Source organism: Rhyacophila brunnea, unplaced genomic scaffold (assembly GCF_057557595.1).
Source record: "Rhyacophila brunnea isolate RB1 unplaced genomic scaffold, BYU_Rbru_1.0 scaffold_2, whole genome shotgun sequence".
NCBI lineage: Eukaryota > Metazoa > Arthropoda > Insecta > Trichoptera > Rhyacophilidae > Rhyacophila > Rhyacophila brunnea.
The window spans coordinates 23,071,159-23,089,085 of record NW_028232859.1 but is presented as its reverse complement, the minus strand read 5'-3'; positions in this window follow the sequence as shown (position 1 = coordinate 23,089,085).

Here is a 17,927-nt window from a genome sequence, read left to right as displayed (position 1 = left end):
TAAAATATGTAGTTATAATTGGAAAATATGTTATTAAAATTTCATAATTAGGTGTTAAAAATTTAAGTAAGGTAAAGTCACCAAATACCGCCCCCCATTTGTTTGGGCCATTTCACAAGCTTATTTGCATATCGTGATATTTTAATTGATTTTATTTATATTGTTGGTTATGACAATATACCTACAAGAGAAAATAGCATAGAAACTAAAAAAAAAATATTTTATCGATATAATAAAAAATGGCATTTTTGTTACTTTTGTAAAAGTTATCCAAATATCACCCCCATATTTGGACCCTAAAAATTAATATCATTTTTCAACAAAAACTTGGAATGCTGAATGAAGTTGGATTATTAAATAAATTTAATGATTTTATTTAAATTATGCATAATGTATTATAATTAATTAAATAAATGTGGGCAATTTTGGATGACTTGTGAATATGGGTTCTAAATACCGCCCCCGGAACGTTATATAGACATCATAGGGGGGCGACATTTGGCATTACCACACGTCACGATTTGGAAGCTGGTATCTTTTACATGGCTTAAATAATAGAGAGTAAAACTTAATCCTCTGTATCCATGTCGTATCGATGATATATTGCATTAAAATATTTGTAAAACGTTGCACTGAAATCAAACTACATACATTTATGTGTACGTAAGAAAAAAACTCATCATTGCCAAATTGTTTAATATTTTAATTGTCAACTAGTGCGCTTGCTGTTGCTCGATATGTTGTTTGCAAGGGCGTGAAACCACAAGTTATAATAAGTTAACATGTTCGCCGCAGGTTGGTGACTCATACTTTCTGAAATAGGTGGGGGGCCGGTATTAGGACAAGGGACGGTAATTGGTGACTTTACCTTATTACAATAAATCATATATATTTCAACAGTTTACTTTATTATCTTATTCAGAAACAGAAAACGCTTTATTACAATAAAAAATCGGTGTGTACTTATGTAAGCGCGTTAGAAGTTATACTATCACCGGCCTTCTTGCGCTCTTAGGCGGAGATGGCAGACCGTGATAATGTCATGGCCGAGAAGCGGGTGTGGGGAACAGAAACGCACGGTGTATTTTGTCAAGGCTGGTTTATTTTTATCGTATTTGCGATTTGGCGGGCTGCAGACGTGGTGTCGCGGGCTGGGCTACTTGTTGCTTGGGCTGCAGACGTGGTATCGCGGGCTTGGCTGCTGGGGCTTCGCATCCGAGGCGATGCTCGCTGTCCGGCGTCCGGCTGAGCTGCGCGAGAGGGCGGTGCTCGATGCCCGATGCTGGCTCCGGTGGACACAATCCTGCCCACAAGCCCCACGTTGGGCGCCAAATGTCACCTCCGAAAGGGGGGGAAGATTAGGATGATGCGCTGGACCCCCCCTGATGATGATGTAATGTCACGGTGATATCGTCTGCTGGCTTCTTCTTTCGGGGACTTGCTTATGTTGATTGACAACGCGGAATTATTGGCGAAAACGGCGTTTTATTATTCGAAATACAGTTACAGTAAAAGTACAGCGTAGAAAATATTTAAAAAAAAAAAAAAAAAAAATTGGAGGGTGACGCCGGTGGCCGCGGCTGACGTCCGCAGAGAGTAGAGACCAAAAACCGAATGACCCTTTTAGGGGCTGGGACAGTATCAAAGTAGGTAATAATAACACACAAAAAACAATTCACAATTCTATCTCTGAAAAATGACAAAAACAGCCTCAGGCATATGTACCTGGTGACGGGCCCTCTACTGCCACGGCTAGTTCCAAGGGTTTGGAAGTGGAGGTTGTCAATGCCAAGGGGAGTCGCAGGCCAAGGTCTTCAGGTGGTTAGTAACCAGAATTAAAACTCATAGTCGGGAAAAGGTCCATATATTGTTCACGTTCACAATGGTTCATTATATTATAAGTATTATTGTTCAGAAAGTTAATATTGTTCACATAATTATTCGAAACATAGTATACGGTCATCCGTCAAACGATAAAGTACATTAACACTTGTAAATAGAAATATTAGTTTCGAAAATAATTCACAATTGTCCAAACGTATCAAGGGCCGCCACTATTAGGCTTGAGGACCGATGTATGAATGAGAAAAAGTTAAAAAAATATTCGGGGCCTCCGTTGAGGAACCGCTGTACGAAACTAGGCTTCACGTGCAAAATATTAAAGTACCGGATAGGTATTTATGTTCAAAAATTATTCGCGAATTTTTTCTAAGTCGAAGTTAGGTATTTATAAATAATTTTTCACGCCGAAACGTTAGAGTCCAACTTTAGGTATTTAACCCGTAGGAGGAAAGGGGGAGTTGGGTGGGCCCAAGCTCCTGTGCAAACTTGCACAAATATATGAGATTTGGGATCGTCCACCGGCGTGGTGACGTCCCTGGAGACAGTAAAGAAACTGGATACAGAATTCGAAAATCCTGGGTTTTTATCTAAAACAGGAGATTTCTTCCCCTGGGATCGACGTTTCACGCGTCGCAAAATTGCACAACGGCTTTGCTATCGAAATCGCATTAAATCGATCGCCACGCAAAACTTTGACTATAAAACTTTCTTACATCTAAGCTTACGGGCTAGAAATTTGTCTCGCAGTCGATCCGCTCATGTTTGCATGAATCTGCCCAATGATGATTCAGGCCTCATGGCCTTGGATCCTCTGAGGATGCCATGGTTTAGGCGGTAACAAACGACCTCTCTGGGAAAGGCCCTGAACCGTAATTGGGCTGATTAAGATCGACCACGATACAAAGTTTTTAGCGTGTGTAACTGGACAATGCGGCGGCATGATATGTGGGTGGTTGCATCTCCTGCGTATCTTATTTTTGTAAGCAATGTAATGCAGTGCTCCGCAACCAGTGTGCCGCGGTGCAATTGCCAAATTTGCGTACATCGCTGGTAATATATTTGAGCACCTGCATGAACTTAATAAAATAATGCAAGGTCAGAATAAAAATATATTGACGTGCTCTGATAAATTAGAAGAATTCAAAAATAAACTCGAACTTTGCTTTGGCAGAAAGATTTAAGACAAGGTTCTCTACAAGTGTTCCAAAGGAACTACCAGACCACCATTGAAAACAAGCAATTAATTTTGGATCTGTCTCAAAAACAGTTAACTAGCTGCAAAAGAAAAGTCATCAGTACTTTCATACAATCAATGCCACAGGATATAAAACCCCTTTGCAACCAATGCCGAAAATTCTATAGAAGCGCTTTTCCTATAAATTCTAGAGGAATTTTTTGAATTGATAAACGACGGGACGCTAAAACTGAACTTCGCCGATGTTCCATTGGCTTTTTTTCTGGATTTCGGTTAATAAAAAATATCCTCGGATTTCCGACAAGGCTATCGCAGTTCAGCTCCCATTTTCGAGTCAAAAAAAGTCGCCTGCGGCGCTATTTTACTACGCAAGTATTAATATTTCAAAACATGTGATTGTAAGATACAATTTATCATAATTGTGTCAATACTCGACAAATAATTATTCCTAACCCGACAACTAACTAACCATAATTATATTAATATAATATAACCATACAAAAAATCGCTAAACATAAAATCAATACCATTAATTTTACCTCGAACACTATTTAAAAAACGCTATTTTATATTATCACACGGTCTTTAATCTTAGCGATAGGTAGGGGGGCCCACCAAAGATCTTGGGCTGGGGTCCCCCTTCAGGGTGTGGGGTCAATATTTTGGTGTATAAATTGTTTTACGTGTGGTGTGCCGCGGAATTCTGAGAATACCTTTGGTGTGCCGTGGGTGGGAAAAGGTTGCGGAGCACTGATGTAATGTACCGCTTTGCATACTATGTTTTGAAAAGTATTACGTAAATGGGTATAAAAAAATAAAAATTGAATTGTAACTTTTCTTATGACTAAATAAATAATATTTACAACCATTATTTTTTGTTTTATTTGAAAAAAATATATCATAAAATCAAAAAAAAACCCCTGAATGGGCACTGGTTGATAAAAAATCCACCATAAATTATAGTTTTTCTAAATTTCTGATAGATATTTTTTATTTTTATATTGAAATTGTTTTAAGGTATGAAATATCTGATGCAAAATGGTAGAGATCGCTTTGAAATGAAGAAAAAAATGCTTTGCCCTATAAAGGGTTAAAGGATCGAAGCCCCTCCGAACCGTCGGTGGCCGGTCAAACTGGGAATGTCACTTTGACGCCTCGCGGTTAGTGGTTTCACAGTTTTCCGGACCTACCGTAAGGATGCTGAGAGAGGAGGGCCCAGCCTCTCTTAACAACGCCAGTCCAAAGGTCGAACGACACTTCACCTAGATGCATACCACGCGACCACTTTCTGATTCCTTGGTTGCCATGCCTCCTGTTACACACACTGACAAGCAATTTAACATGAAAAAAAATATGCTAACACGTAATTGACACAGGCTCAAGTTTTTTTTACACAGGCTTAGGTTACTAGGTATAAACTGACGCTAAAATGTTGTATATTTAAACTGACTTTACACCACGTTCAAACACAAAACACTATTTGAAACTACCTAACCTATGACGCTATGCTACGGCTGGTTGAGGATGCTGCTAGGCTGCTCGCTTTACTGCTGGAGGCTGCTTTTCTCTGCTGAAGAAGGCTGCTTGACTCTTCCGAAGTGTGGTAGATGACGCGCCGGTGGCGTCGACTACGCACTTTGGTGTCACGTGTCTGGACCAGGGCTGATTCCAAGGCTCGCAGACAGTTGGAGCCAGGAACTTCCTCGATGTATCCGTCCGTGGGCCAGGGTCGTCTGATGATTCAGCTGGTCGGGGAAACATCGAGAGTCCTTGGTTTTGAAATGGTCTGGCGTGCTGTTATTCGGCAGCATCCTCGTGCGTGATTACTGATGATGCGCGATGAGTCGGCCGGCGATCGTTTCCCAACTGCGGCGGATCCATGACAGGCGGCATCTTGAAGGCTTGATGATTCTGCTTGCTTGCAAGTTGAGCGCCACCAGAGGTCGAGCTTCTGGACGCTGTATTGTTTCAGATGATTTCACACGATGCTCTCTCTTCCGGTTGTCAATCAATCGCTTCTCAGGGCTTGGATTCGGGCGAAAAAATATCCACCTACCTCCTAATCGTAGACGATCACGATCAGAAGGCGTATGCCCACGTTGGGCGCCAGCTTATCACCGGCCTTCTTGCGCTCTTAGGCGGAGATGGCAGACCGTGATAATGTCATAGCCAAGAAGCGGGGGTGGGGGACAGAAACGCACGGTGTATTTTGTCAAGGCTGGTTTATTTTTATCGTATTTGCGATTTGGCGGGCTGCAGACGTGGTGTCGCGGGCTAGGCTACTTGTTGCTTGGGTTGCAGACGTGGTGTCGCGGGCTTGGCTGCTGGGGCTTCGCATCCGAGGCGATGCTCGCTGTCCGGCGTCCGGCTGAGCTGCGCGGACTACACTGCCACGCGATGATTACCTTCGCTCAGTTGAACGTCAACCTGAGCGACGCCGGCTCGGCGGAGGTAATTGAGACTATGCGGGCCACAGGCTTGTCTCTGGCGCTGGTGCAGGAACCGTACCACTGGGGCTCTGAAAAGGGCCCCAAGGTCACTGAAAAGGGACTCGGGTGCGCGGGCCTTGTCGTCAGCGCCAGATGTGCAGAGCCAAAGGCCTGTGTCTTCGCTCTTGACCCTCGCCTTGGCGTGCTGCCGCTCTCGCACCTGTCAACTGAGCTAGTCGCGTGTGCAGATATGAGCTTTCCCGGAGGAGGCAGCGTGGTGGTTATCTCCGCCTACTTCAGCTTTAAGAGCACAAAGGAACACGTGGCATCAGTACTCGACGGCATCTTACACGCAGTTGGTGGCAGGGATGTCATCATCTGTGCGGATGCAAACTCACAATCCCCCTCTGTGCGCCCGTGGATATCCCCCTGTGCGACGCGGACGTCATCGAGGAGTTGGTTCACCAGCACAACCTGGTCGTCCTCAACGACCCCAACAGCATGCCGACTTTTGTGTCGCACGCAAACTCAGGAAGCACCCACATCGACATCACCCTGGCCACTGAGTCCGTCGCGTGACGAATCAGCAGCTGGAGAGTCCATGAGAGCGCTTCCATGAGTGATCACCGGTTGATCACTTTTGAGCTGGCCTCTGACTCCTCGCACGATGTCGTCTCTGACGTATCCCCACCCCCGACCACGCGATTTTTGAAATTGGGAAAAGTTTGAAGAGGTGCTTTCCAAAAAGCTTGACAGGACATCTAGAACCCGATTTCTGGACCTACACTCGGCCACCTCACGACTGACTGAAGACATCGCCGGATCAGCCGAAGCTTCACTCGGACGCTGCAAGCCCAAGCCACCAAGCCAGTCGCCGTGGTGGACGCAGCATGTTTCGCGCCTGCGTGACCTTTTCAGAAAAGCACGCAAGGCCCATCAACGTGCCAGCCTGCGCAAGCAACCACCTGCCTCCATCGATCCCCTTGCAACCATGGCCAAATCCACCCGAATGGGATACAAGAAAGCGATTACTCAAGCCAATTAGACTACTGGCGTAACTTCGTCACCATTGAGGGAGGTTCGGACCCCTGGGGTCCTCCATACCGTGCACTGAGGCTGGGACTCAGACCGACGAGCCTCTTGTGCGGCATCGAGAAACCGGGTGGCGGATTTACCAGTACTAAGTCTGAAACGGCTGCGGTCCTTCTCGAGGCCCTCATCCCACTGGATGATGAATCCAGGGATGACGACGCCCTGAGGATGGCCCGCTTTGAGGCTTCTCTTTCCATAGACACGGATCACTTATCGTTGCCTTTCGAACAGGAGATCAACCACATCATACGCACGTTGATTGCTGGCAAGGACCCGGGCCCGGACTGCATTGACAATCTACTTGTCAAACGCACAAGGGCCATCGCCGCGCCAGAGATTACAGCCCTCTTCAGTAACTGCATGTTCCCCGACTGCTGGAAGAGGGACTTACTTGACACCTTGGCTGCGCACAAAATATCACATGCTTTACAACCTGAAAAATACCTACCTTTCTTAACCACAAAACTCTATTAAATAGTAGAAACTATTATTATATTTTATCTCATTTCTGTCGCTTGCAATGTCATTTACACGAAATACATCTGTGCAGCACATATATTTGCGTTGTTTACCTAACAGATATCGAAACACATGTGGTATTTTATTGATTTCGCGCTGTCTGAAATGCGCTAAAGGCAAGTTCACACTAACATAATATTTTGCGTTTATATACATTTTATTTTGAACGGAATTTTATCTTACCTTTTTTACTCCATGTTTTGTTTTACAGCAATTTATTCAACTTCAAATGTTGATAATATTTCTTATTGTTGAAAAAGTTCACAAAAAGACACTATGATATAAAAATAGTTGAAACGTAATTTACACAATCACAATACACTACAATATATGATATTACTTTGAAAGAACGTTGGAATGTTAGATTCACATTTGTTTGTGTACATTTAACAAAATCTGTGAAGATACATATAAATCGAGACAAAAAAGTATTATGACTTGTATATATTTATAGAATAAATTTCTGATTCACTCTGACAAAAACTAAATTTGTTCGTGATATAGTCGAAAACAGGGTTCTAAACAGATCCCAGGTTTATTCCGGCAATCAGGAAATGCAAAAACGAAGCTTTTCGTTGTTTGGTAGTAATCCAGCAATGTTTACACCTTCGCCTCTTTGTGTTTCCTGCACTATCCTTTTCACAGAAACTTGGTAAGTGAATTTTTGTTTTAGGTTGTTTCGGCAAGGTAAGCGGAGGTGGGCCAAGTAGTTTTCTAATTACCGATAGTCTGAAATCGTACAAGGAAATTTTTGGATTTTCGGAATTATATAGATAATGCCCAATTTTTTGTACCACCTTATAGTTTAACGTTGACACGGGTAATATGCCAACATCTAATCATTATAGTCGATTCCACTCATATAACGGTTGTATTCAATTACCATCTTCGGTTTTTTACATAACTTTCCAAATCTATTAGACGTGTTAGTTATATCACCATCGAATTCTGATGATATGGTAACTACTTCTCGACGATCTTTCCATTTTGTAACGCATATACCCATATCCGTGTACTGGCTAATACATTCACCAGTTTTAAGTTTTTTATTGACAACCGTACCAGGATTACCCTTTCTATTGCTCCTTAGTGTTCCCGTGATAAATGTCTTATCTTGGAGTAAAGCCTCAGTCAGTGGAACACTATTATAGTAGTTGTCCATGAAAATAGAATGGCCGATTCCTGTTTTACCTTCAATTAATTTTCGGACAACTTTTTTGGTATGGTCTTTCCCCCCCAATTCCGTATCTGCTGATCCGCCATAAAACCAACGATTCGTCGATTGATAATTTTTTTTGGCACATATGTGGCATCCATCTTTTCATTGAACAGATCAATCAATGGTTGTATTTTACCTAAACTGGAACTGTCTTCTTCATTGCAATTGAAATCCAAAGATCTCATTATCAGTAAAAATCGGTCTCGGGACATAAACTGCGATTAGACGATTCGAACATCCAAGGCCTGAACAAAAACGATGCATGAGTGCGAGCGAGAAAGTATTCGGCACCCTTACGATCTCTGAGACACGCGCTAGAGTAAGATAAAAGGTCTACACGTGTGTTGGTTAGTTTCCAACAATGTCGCTGGCAAATCGTGGTGAAACGCTTCAGAAAGCATCCATAACCGCGAGCTCGTGTTGCAACAATTGCTGTTTTTTGTGGTAAACATAAAGTCAGTGGTAAATATTTTTAGTTAATTAAGTAGAAAAGATGGTTCTGTGTGTTGTGTTAAAATGTGGTAGCCGTACTGATAAGCAAGAAGATGGTATTACGTTTCATAGGTAAGTTGATACATGTTCGTGATAACTTATTTGTATATTATTATATATTTTAATATCAAGTGACCTAGTGTTTTTTTCGAAATAACTTTAATTATGCATATCTTTATCTAATGGATGCATTTTCACCGCTTAACAATACTATATAATGTAAAAAAATAGAAAATTATATTTTAATGCTGAACGTCTAGTGCGAGCACTTTGGGCGAGCACTAGCGAAATGATTATTCATAGGCGTCCGCAAAAAGTGGGTATGTGGTTAAAATTGAAGTAACAAAAAACTGAAAAAAAATATTAGTAAAGATTACCTATAGTAGGCAATCATTTTATTGTTTTGAAGAAATGGAATTTAGTATACATGTTGAAAAACTCCCGAGGAATAATCGATTTAGTGCCCTGTTTGTTAACATTTTTGCTTCGTGATTTCCTAAATGTTAACTATTTTCTTCGTTCCCGTTGATATTTTAAATATTTTATGTAGTCCAAAGCCTGATCTAAAAATGTAAAAATCTCAATTTTATTAATATGAGTAATATGACGTTTGAATACCCTTTGCCTAAAATTCCGAGAATTAAATAGATCGAAGAAATTGTTGACCAGGGTGATGTATTTGTATGTATCTTTAGAAGTATTCCAACACAGTACAATAATTGCTTTAGAAATTTTTAAAACCGCTAACTAAAAAATATCCCACTGACAGTTTTTATTCCTCGTTGATACAAACTGGCAACAAGACATTGCTAGTTGTTGGCAAGCACTCTCCACTTCCATCTGCATATTTACGAATCTCGTGTATTTCTTGCCATCCCATATCTTTCGATGTCGAATGGCCATTTAGTTAGGTAGGCGATTTGCTACGTGTGATACGGGCTGTTCCCTTCGTAGTCGCTTCTGTGCTGGCCGAAAACAGCCGACCCCAACCGAACATCAAAAAGTTAACGTTTATGTTGTCGGACTATAGTGTAGAGGAGTGTGGCACGTACGTGTCAAATATGCATCGAATATATTTGTAGGCCGACAGTGAATACAAAATAATGTTTAATGCAAATTTATGTAAGGCTGTTTGGTACTTTTTGAAAGGTCTTTTCCGATTTTTTATTTATTTTAAAGGCACTGAAAAGTTCTGCAGTTTCTGCATTGCTAGACAATTATTTTGAAACTAGATCTTCTCTCAAATAACACTTTTTTGTCATGTCTATAATTATATTATATTATATCGGACATAATAAAGAAGGTCTATCGTATCGCTTGCCAAAATGGAAAGAGTTCTAGGATAATAATATAATATGTATTTTGTTATTTTTTGTTGTTCTATTTCAGGTATGTGCAAACTTTTTGGATTAAGGGCTAAGTTAGGAATATAAAATGAACGGCGGGCCGCAAGTAAAATATTATTTTCATGTTATCATGAAAAAAGAATTTCAACATAAAAAAATAAATAATTCTTTAATAGCCAACAATTTAAGTAGAAGAATGAATAAGAACTGTTTTACATTCTTCAACATCCTTTTAATTTCAGATGTTAATTTTTAAGATTCTTAAAACTGCTTGTAAATGTTCATCAGTGATGTTTGATTGTAAAGAGTTTGTATTGATAATCATCCTAATTGAAATTGTTTGTTCACATAATTATATAAGTTGATCTAGAAATGACCAACATTTTTCGATCAGAATCTTTATTTAAGTTGTTCTAATTTGTCCGAATTAAGAGTGTTGTAAAATTTGCAGATATCTTCTTGACGGTGCAATTTATGTATTTATAAAATTTTATTTTTAACGAAGCGTTAAATGTAGAAAAAAGTATTTTTTTTCAAAAATACGATTAAAACTCGCGGGTCCCGCAGAAAAACTTGGCGGGCCGCTTGCCCAGACCTGTTCTATATAATCCAAATATTATAATTTGTATAGGTTTTTTTTGCACGTCCTTCAACTTGTGTTTTAATAATCTGAATTTTTCAAAGTGATTTTCTTTGATCCATATTTTGTATTCGATTCGCTATTGTGCATGTCTATTTATATACTCTGTAGGTATATATTTTTAGATGATGTGATTTCATACCTTTGAATTATTGATACTTGTAAATTAATATGATAATTTGTCAATTTAATATTGATTATACTCATGTACCTACTTAGTTATTTACTTTGTTAATTTTAATGTAGGTACCATATTATTATGATAATTAAATAATAATACATTTTGAAGTTTCTGTATTTATTATATTGAAGATATCCACCAATGAACATCAATGAATATTAATAATATTCCGTTTCTCCCGCACGCCTATGGTCTCGAACGTTTGTATACGCATATGTCCACTCACTCACACAACCAAACACACGGCACGCAGCTTCACGTACCAAGGCAATGTGAAGCGTCTATCTGTATCTATTGTCTAAGATTCGAACGTATCGTTCCTGTATGAAACAGAAGTCCCAACCATAGTTTGAAATCGTCAATTGTGATGTCTTTCCATCAGTGACGTCCCGTGGGGGTGGGCAGATTGAGCGTCGCTTGAGGGCGGCAGTTATTCAAAGGGCGGCAAATCGAGGAGAATCATTAGGTATATACTTATAGAAATCTACTTAAACTTAGTAACAACGGAAATATCTTTCCATTAAAAAATCAGCTCACGGATTGGAAACAAAATATATCTAGATATTAATTAGATAAGTACTATACAATTTTCTACAGGACTTTATTTTTTTTCGGGTTCGCGATGTCTAGTTTACTTCCATTGTCCTTGGACGTCACGTTATTCATAGTTACTCGCGAGTTATGGAAGTTGTCAGTTGTATTTTTAAATTTAGCTATCTGAAACCGTAGACTCGCAATATTGTCTATTAAAGCAGAGATGGTATTTAAGTTAGATTTAGTAGTATAAGTAGATACCTATATCCATATCTTGCTAGTAATGTATCCATACAACACAATTCTTAGATATTGGAGTCATGAAAGGATGATAAAAAGTACAGTATAAAAAATGTAGCGGCATTTTGGTACTGCCTAGGGGCGGAATTTTGTCTAGGGACGTCACTGCTTTCCATTGAGTGATTCGACTTCTATCGCCCTCTGTTTGAGCTAGAATGTCGACTGCATACTCATTTGTCTGGTCTACGATGTAGTTATAAAATTTCTCATCAGCTATAAGATGAAAATAATCGATAGGATCTTTTCCACTCATGTCGATTTTTATGCCAGGCGTAGCCAAAAATTGAATAGATGTGGCCTGCTTTTTTTTCAGACGACCACTTTTCAGGTACAACGTTTGTTCTTGCAATTGATTGTAAAAATATGTCATCATCACTTTCCCAATCTGATTCACTATCAATGTTATAATCACATACAATATTATCAAAATCACTTCCGTCACTGTTGTACATTTGGTCATCGCTTTCTTCTACTCTTTGTCTTTTTGAACACGATGGCCGATCCATTGTCAGTGGGGTAAAAAATGAAAATCACTATCACTAAAAGACAAGGGATCACATGCACTAAAACGTCGGAAAAACTTTATATTCACATGGAATTTAGAAAAAATATATACTCGGTATAAAAAATACATAATTTACAAAATAATAAAAAAAGTGATAAAACAAAACCAATTTACAACTGTAAACAATATTTTAACAAAATATTATAAGTCGTTTGATGTACGTATTCCGATTACACTAGTGTGAACAAGCCTTTACATGAGAGTTTCAATGAAATGTCCCGAAACGACCGAACCGTGGCAAATACTTACCAACACTGAAAGATTTTTTACAGTGCTAAGGGTCCTAAGAATAAATAACAACAATTGTAGACATGCTGTAAAATATTCGGTTAATAACATTGAAAGCAACACATGAACACGGCTGCCGTGACCGACGCGGGGCTACAATTTTTGTATGGACACGGGAGCCGTGTCCAACGCACCGAATGTGCGGCGGACATCCCAAAGCTGGCAGCCGAGAACCGTCTAGCCCCAAAGCCTACCGCCCTCTAACACTCTTGCCTGCTCTGGGTAAAGTGCTGGAGAAGCTACTGTGCCACAGGATTGAAGCCCACCTCGAGGGACACTCGCCGCTTTCCGATAAGCAATTTGGATTCAGAAGAGGCAAATCAACAGTCGACGCCATAAGGAACGTGATTGCCATTGCTGAAAATTCCCGCCGTAAATACGTCCTAGAAGTTTTCCTGGACATTGCAGGTGCGTTTGATAGTGCGTCCTGGCCTCTTATACTTCAAAAGCTCCGGCTGAAGAGACTACCAGGAGATTTGTTCGCGTCAATTCAAAGTTACTTCACCAATAGATCGATCGAGTTTCGAGTTGGATCAACCATAATAGAGAGGAACACCAGCATGGGATGTCCCCAGGGCTCAGTCCTAGGGCCCCTTCTCTGGAACGTACTCTTCGACGATCTCCTTAGAATTCCGCTTCCAACCGACTGTACTGTCATTGCCTACGCAGACGATGCGCTGCTGCTGGTCGAGGCCGACAGTAGGGCGAAGATTGAGAGCACCGTTGGCGAAGCCTTAGCATCAATTGAGGCTTGGGGTAGATTAACTAGACTATCATTCGCACCTTCCAAGACAGAAGCGAGTGTCCTCAAAGGACCGAGACGACTTAGCTGTTCGAGACTACCCACAGTCCGATTCGGTGACACGAGAGTGAAAGTGTCGAAGATCGTCACCTATCTAGGCGTCAAAATGGACGCAATGTTAAATTTCCTACACCATGCCGAAACCCAAGTCCACAAGGCTGGGGTGGCCTTCCAGAGGATCGGCCGCATGGCTGGTGAAGGATGGGCCTTAAAAGTAAGGGCGCTCAAGATCGCCTATGGCGCCATTTTTATGGGAATCGCGGCTTATGCCGCCAGTGCTTGGTGCCCGCGCGTTCCCAAAAGTGTCAAACTTAGAATCTCTCTTTTAAGAGGACAGCGCATCGCGCTTCTGTCCATTAGCAAGGCCTACCGTACTACCTCAACTGACGCGCTCTCGGTCCTGGCCGGCATTCTCCCACTTGACCTGCACATTCAGGTCAGCGGCGCTTCAATATTGCTCCTCAAGGGCGAGGTGGCCGACGTTGGTGATTTTCACCTCGTCCCCCCCCCTCGGCGAGCTGTCGAAGTGATACACCCCTGTTACAGGCGGGCTTCTCCCGGTGTAAAATAATCATTTAGTACTCATAAGTCGAAACGTAACCCTGACCTCTAGAAACGGCTTCATAAAACATCTAATCTGATTCCTTGCTCAACTACGTAATTTTTTTATTCATTTGTAAAGGCCTTCGTCCGGTATGTGAAAATCATATACTGGGCGGAGGTGTAATTAAGATAAATTTAATTTGACTTAAAAAAGTATAAATGATAATGGATGAGAGAGATAATTTTAAGATTAAATATAAGTATTCATATATAATAAATTTTGCCGCGCTTGCCGGCAACGTTCAAATTTCCACGCGCCTGCGCCGGGGTGGTCCTCGTGATTCGTCAAATCAAAAGCATCACGCGATAAAATTTGGCCAATCACGAGTGTCCTTTTTGCTGGACGGCGTGGGTACGCGAAATTTGGAAAAGAGAAAGAAAGTAGTAAGCGTCCCTTTTCCAACATGCGAAACTTATTGTTAAAACAAAATATATAAACGTGTAAAGAAAATGTAAAATAGAAGAGAATACCAAGTTACGCACGAGACAGACGTGGTTTCATTTAATTTCTACTCAATTTAAAAACATCTGTTTTTTGTGAATCTGGGGTTCGATGGACACCTGAGCTAGCCCCTCGGTATCTCAGAAGGAGTAGCATTATTGAGGCGCAGAATTAGACTCATGTCGCTCGATGCGGCCATTAAGACCTGGCAGCGAAAGTGGGACGAATCGACCAAGGGCCGGCACACATATAGGTTTTTTCCAGACATACAGTGGCGAATGGAGATAACCAAATATCTGACTCCAGACCATTATACCAGTCAATTTGTGACTGGTCATGGTGGATTCGCTGGCAAGCTCTTCGAGCTTGGACTTGCAAGCCGTCCGACATGTCCATGCGGAGGGGAAATACAGGATGCCAACCACATCCTATGGGAGTGTCTGAGTATGTGCTCCGAACGGGAGGAAATGCTCAGGTCGGTCCAACCAGCTGTTGGACCCATCGGCCCGTCCAACCTGGTTGCTACTAAGGCCAATTATCTTGCTTTCAAAAAATTTGCGGCGTCTTACTACGGGCGTGAAGATCTCTTTACATAAATTTTGCTGCTTGTATGATTAGCTTCGTTCTTTAATTTAATAAAACCAGTAGCTTAATTTTCTTTTTAGTAATTTCCATGTGCTTTTTCTCTCCCTGGCACTTTGCATTAGAGTAAACTCAGTCAGAGCTCACTTTGAGCGTAGCAATCTAAGTCTTGGGCATCTTCTCCCAGGACACTCCCAGGCCAATTCTTAGATGCTTCACATCACCAATTGACGGGTCCCGTGATACTCTCGATTAAGACTGAGGGTGGTACGGGGCGGGTTTGGTGGAGGGACTTTAACTTCAATGTCCGCCGTCCGATGGGAGAGAGGGTCGGGGCTTGCGGCTTGGCGTGCTGCCGATGTGGTCCTTTGTTTCCTGGAGATGCTTGAGAAGTCTGCCGACGCGGTCCTTTTGGCGGGAGATGTATCTTGGCTTCGCGTCCGAGGCGAGCAGAGACGATGCCGGAACGCCGTTGGTTTATTTCTATACACTAACTTATATTATTAAATTATATAATTTTTTATTTTTAAAGTAACAACTGCCACTATGACGTTTAATAGTTTGTTTATGTAAGGAATTGCAAATAGCCGACAATAATAAATTCGGTGCCTAGCAACGGAACCATTCTAAACTAAGATATTATACTGTATAATCGTCACTATTGCAATATCATTCATATATGATAACAGAACAATCGGTTCGAATGCAATCGAGTGTTTTTTTGTGTGAAAAAATAAATTATGTGTTACATGTCATACGTCAAAAATACACTCTGATCTGATTATCCAAACGCGCCTAAAGAAGTATAACTTCAATAATGCTTCAAATTTTTAAAAGTGAATCATTGACGATTTGATGTTAGAAAATTTTTATACATGGAAAAACTTCTTTCCACTTCTACAGATGTTATTGTTGCGTATGTAAATGAAACTATTTCTAAGTAGAAAAAATTGAAACATCTGATGGATTTTCCAAAACACTTTAATATTCTGCAGCGTTTGAAGTCCAGTATTTTTATTTAAAACACTATTTAATTTTGTACTTGTTTTTATTCCAATTGGTCCAGGAACATTTCTTATTTTAGCAGCAGTATTGTTTAAAATATTAATTTGCTCCACTAGTGACTTTGTAGATTATTCTAACATTTCAATTGTGTTTATCAGATGACCATAATTTGAAGTGATGAAATAAATTTTGCCGCGCTTGCCGGCAATGTTCAAATTTCCACGCGCCTGCGCCGGGGTGGTCCTCGTGATTCGTCAAATCAAAAACATCACGCGATAAAATTTGGCCAATCACGAGAGTCGTTTTTGTTGGACGGCGTGGGTACGCGAAGTTTGAAAAAGAAAATAGTGAGCGTCCCTTTTCCAACATGTACGGACCTGCGAAACTTATGGTTAAAACAAAATATGTAAATGTGTAAAGAAAATGTAAAATATAAGAGAATACCAAGTTACGCACGAGACAGACGTGGTTTCATTTAATTTCTCCTCAATTTAAAATATCTTTTTTTGTGAATCCGGGGTTCGATGGACACCTGAGCTAGCCGCTGGAACCCCGGGTATCTCAATGGCTCTATTTTATTATGAATGCTTTCACTTTGTATTTCTGAATCAGTAAATGCATTTTTGTGATTTATTCAAAATATAATTTTCTAGAAAAATTCAGCCAAATAGGTAAGTTTTACATTAAAGTTATCATTCCTAAACAGATTTGCCTCTTCATTATGATTGCCATTAAGACAAATTGCAATCTTTTAGAGTTCAAACATCTTTTGAACTACGTTTGCATGAGACAGCCAGCGTACTCCACAATAGTATAGAAGTGAGACACCTATAATTAGCTTTCATTACTTGACACAGCTTTGCAAAAAAACAAAATTTTAAAGGATTTTTTTATACCTAAGCAGCCGTTTTATGAACTATGCACTTGCAAACTTAGGGTCCCGCCTCTCAGTTTGGAAATCGCTAATTTAGTTTATATTGTATTTCGAGGATATACTGACAGAATGCATTAACTCAGTTTTTGCTGTTTTAAATGCCAAAATGTATACAATTTTACGCTCTACGTCCTGGTAAAACGCAGAAAGGCGTAGGATATAATGGTGAGAAAATAGAATTGTTAAATCATATTTTTTTATTGATAGAAAACATGACCTAATGCGTTCTGCGTATACAAAATACAGGACTTGAAACATGTTGTATTGTGTTTGCCATAAAGGTTAGTTTTTATAATGTAGAAAAAATGTTTTTAAATCATAAAAAAATCTACATGGAAGAACACTTTGAAAAAAAAATGTCTTTTTTGCGATTATCTCAGAACTTGTTTTAATAAGTCAATGCTTTCTGTCAGTATACCCTCGATTTCTTATTCAATTTTATATCAGCAATTCCAAACTGCATAGTTTAATGATTATAAGTGCATATAAATCATGCAGTTTGTATACTTACTCCACAATATTATATGTTACAGACTTCCTTGAAGTACATATGTACAAAGTATGGTGTCTACGCAGGTCAATCCGAAGACATGTCTGCAGCAAGTGTTTCCAAGAGTCAAAGCAAAAGTTGTGCCTGCAGGTGGTGGTTCGATGGTTTTCTTGGGAATACTTTTTGCAATCTTTCTTTTAAGTGCTCTCTTGAATGAAAATCATGAAGTGTTCGTGTTATATGAATATTTCCAGATAATTGTCAACAGATAAGTGTCATGGAAAGAGGTAATAGTAAATTACCATTTTCACTCCTAAGCAAATACAGAAGGCGCTCGGTAATCTGGCACCCATATTTTTTCATATTATTGAATTATTGGATTTCTATAGGAAAAAATAATCTGTCAAGGCCGAACGAACGGCTCGCC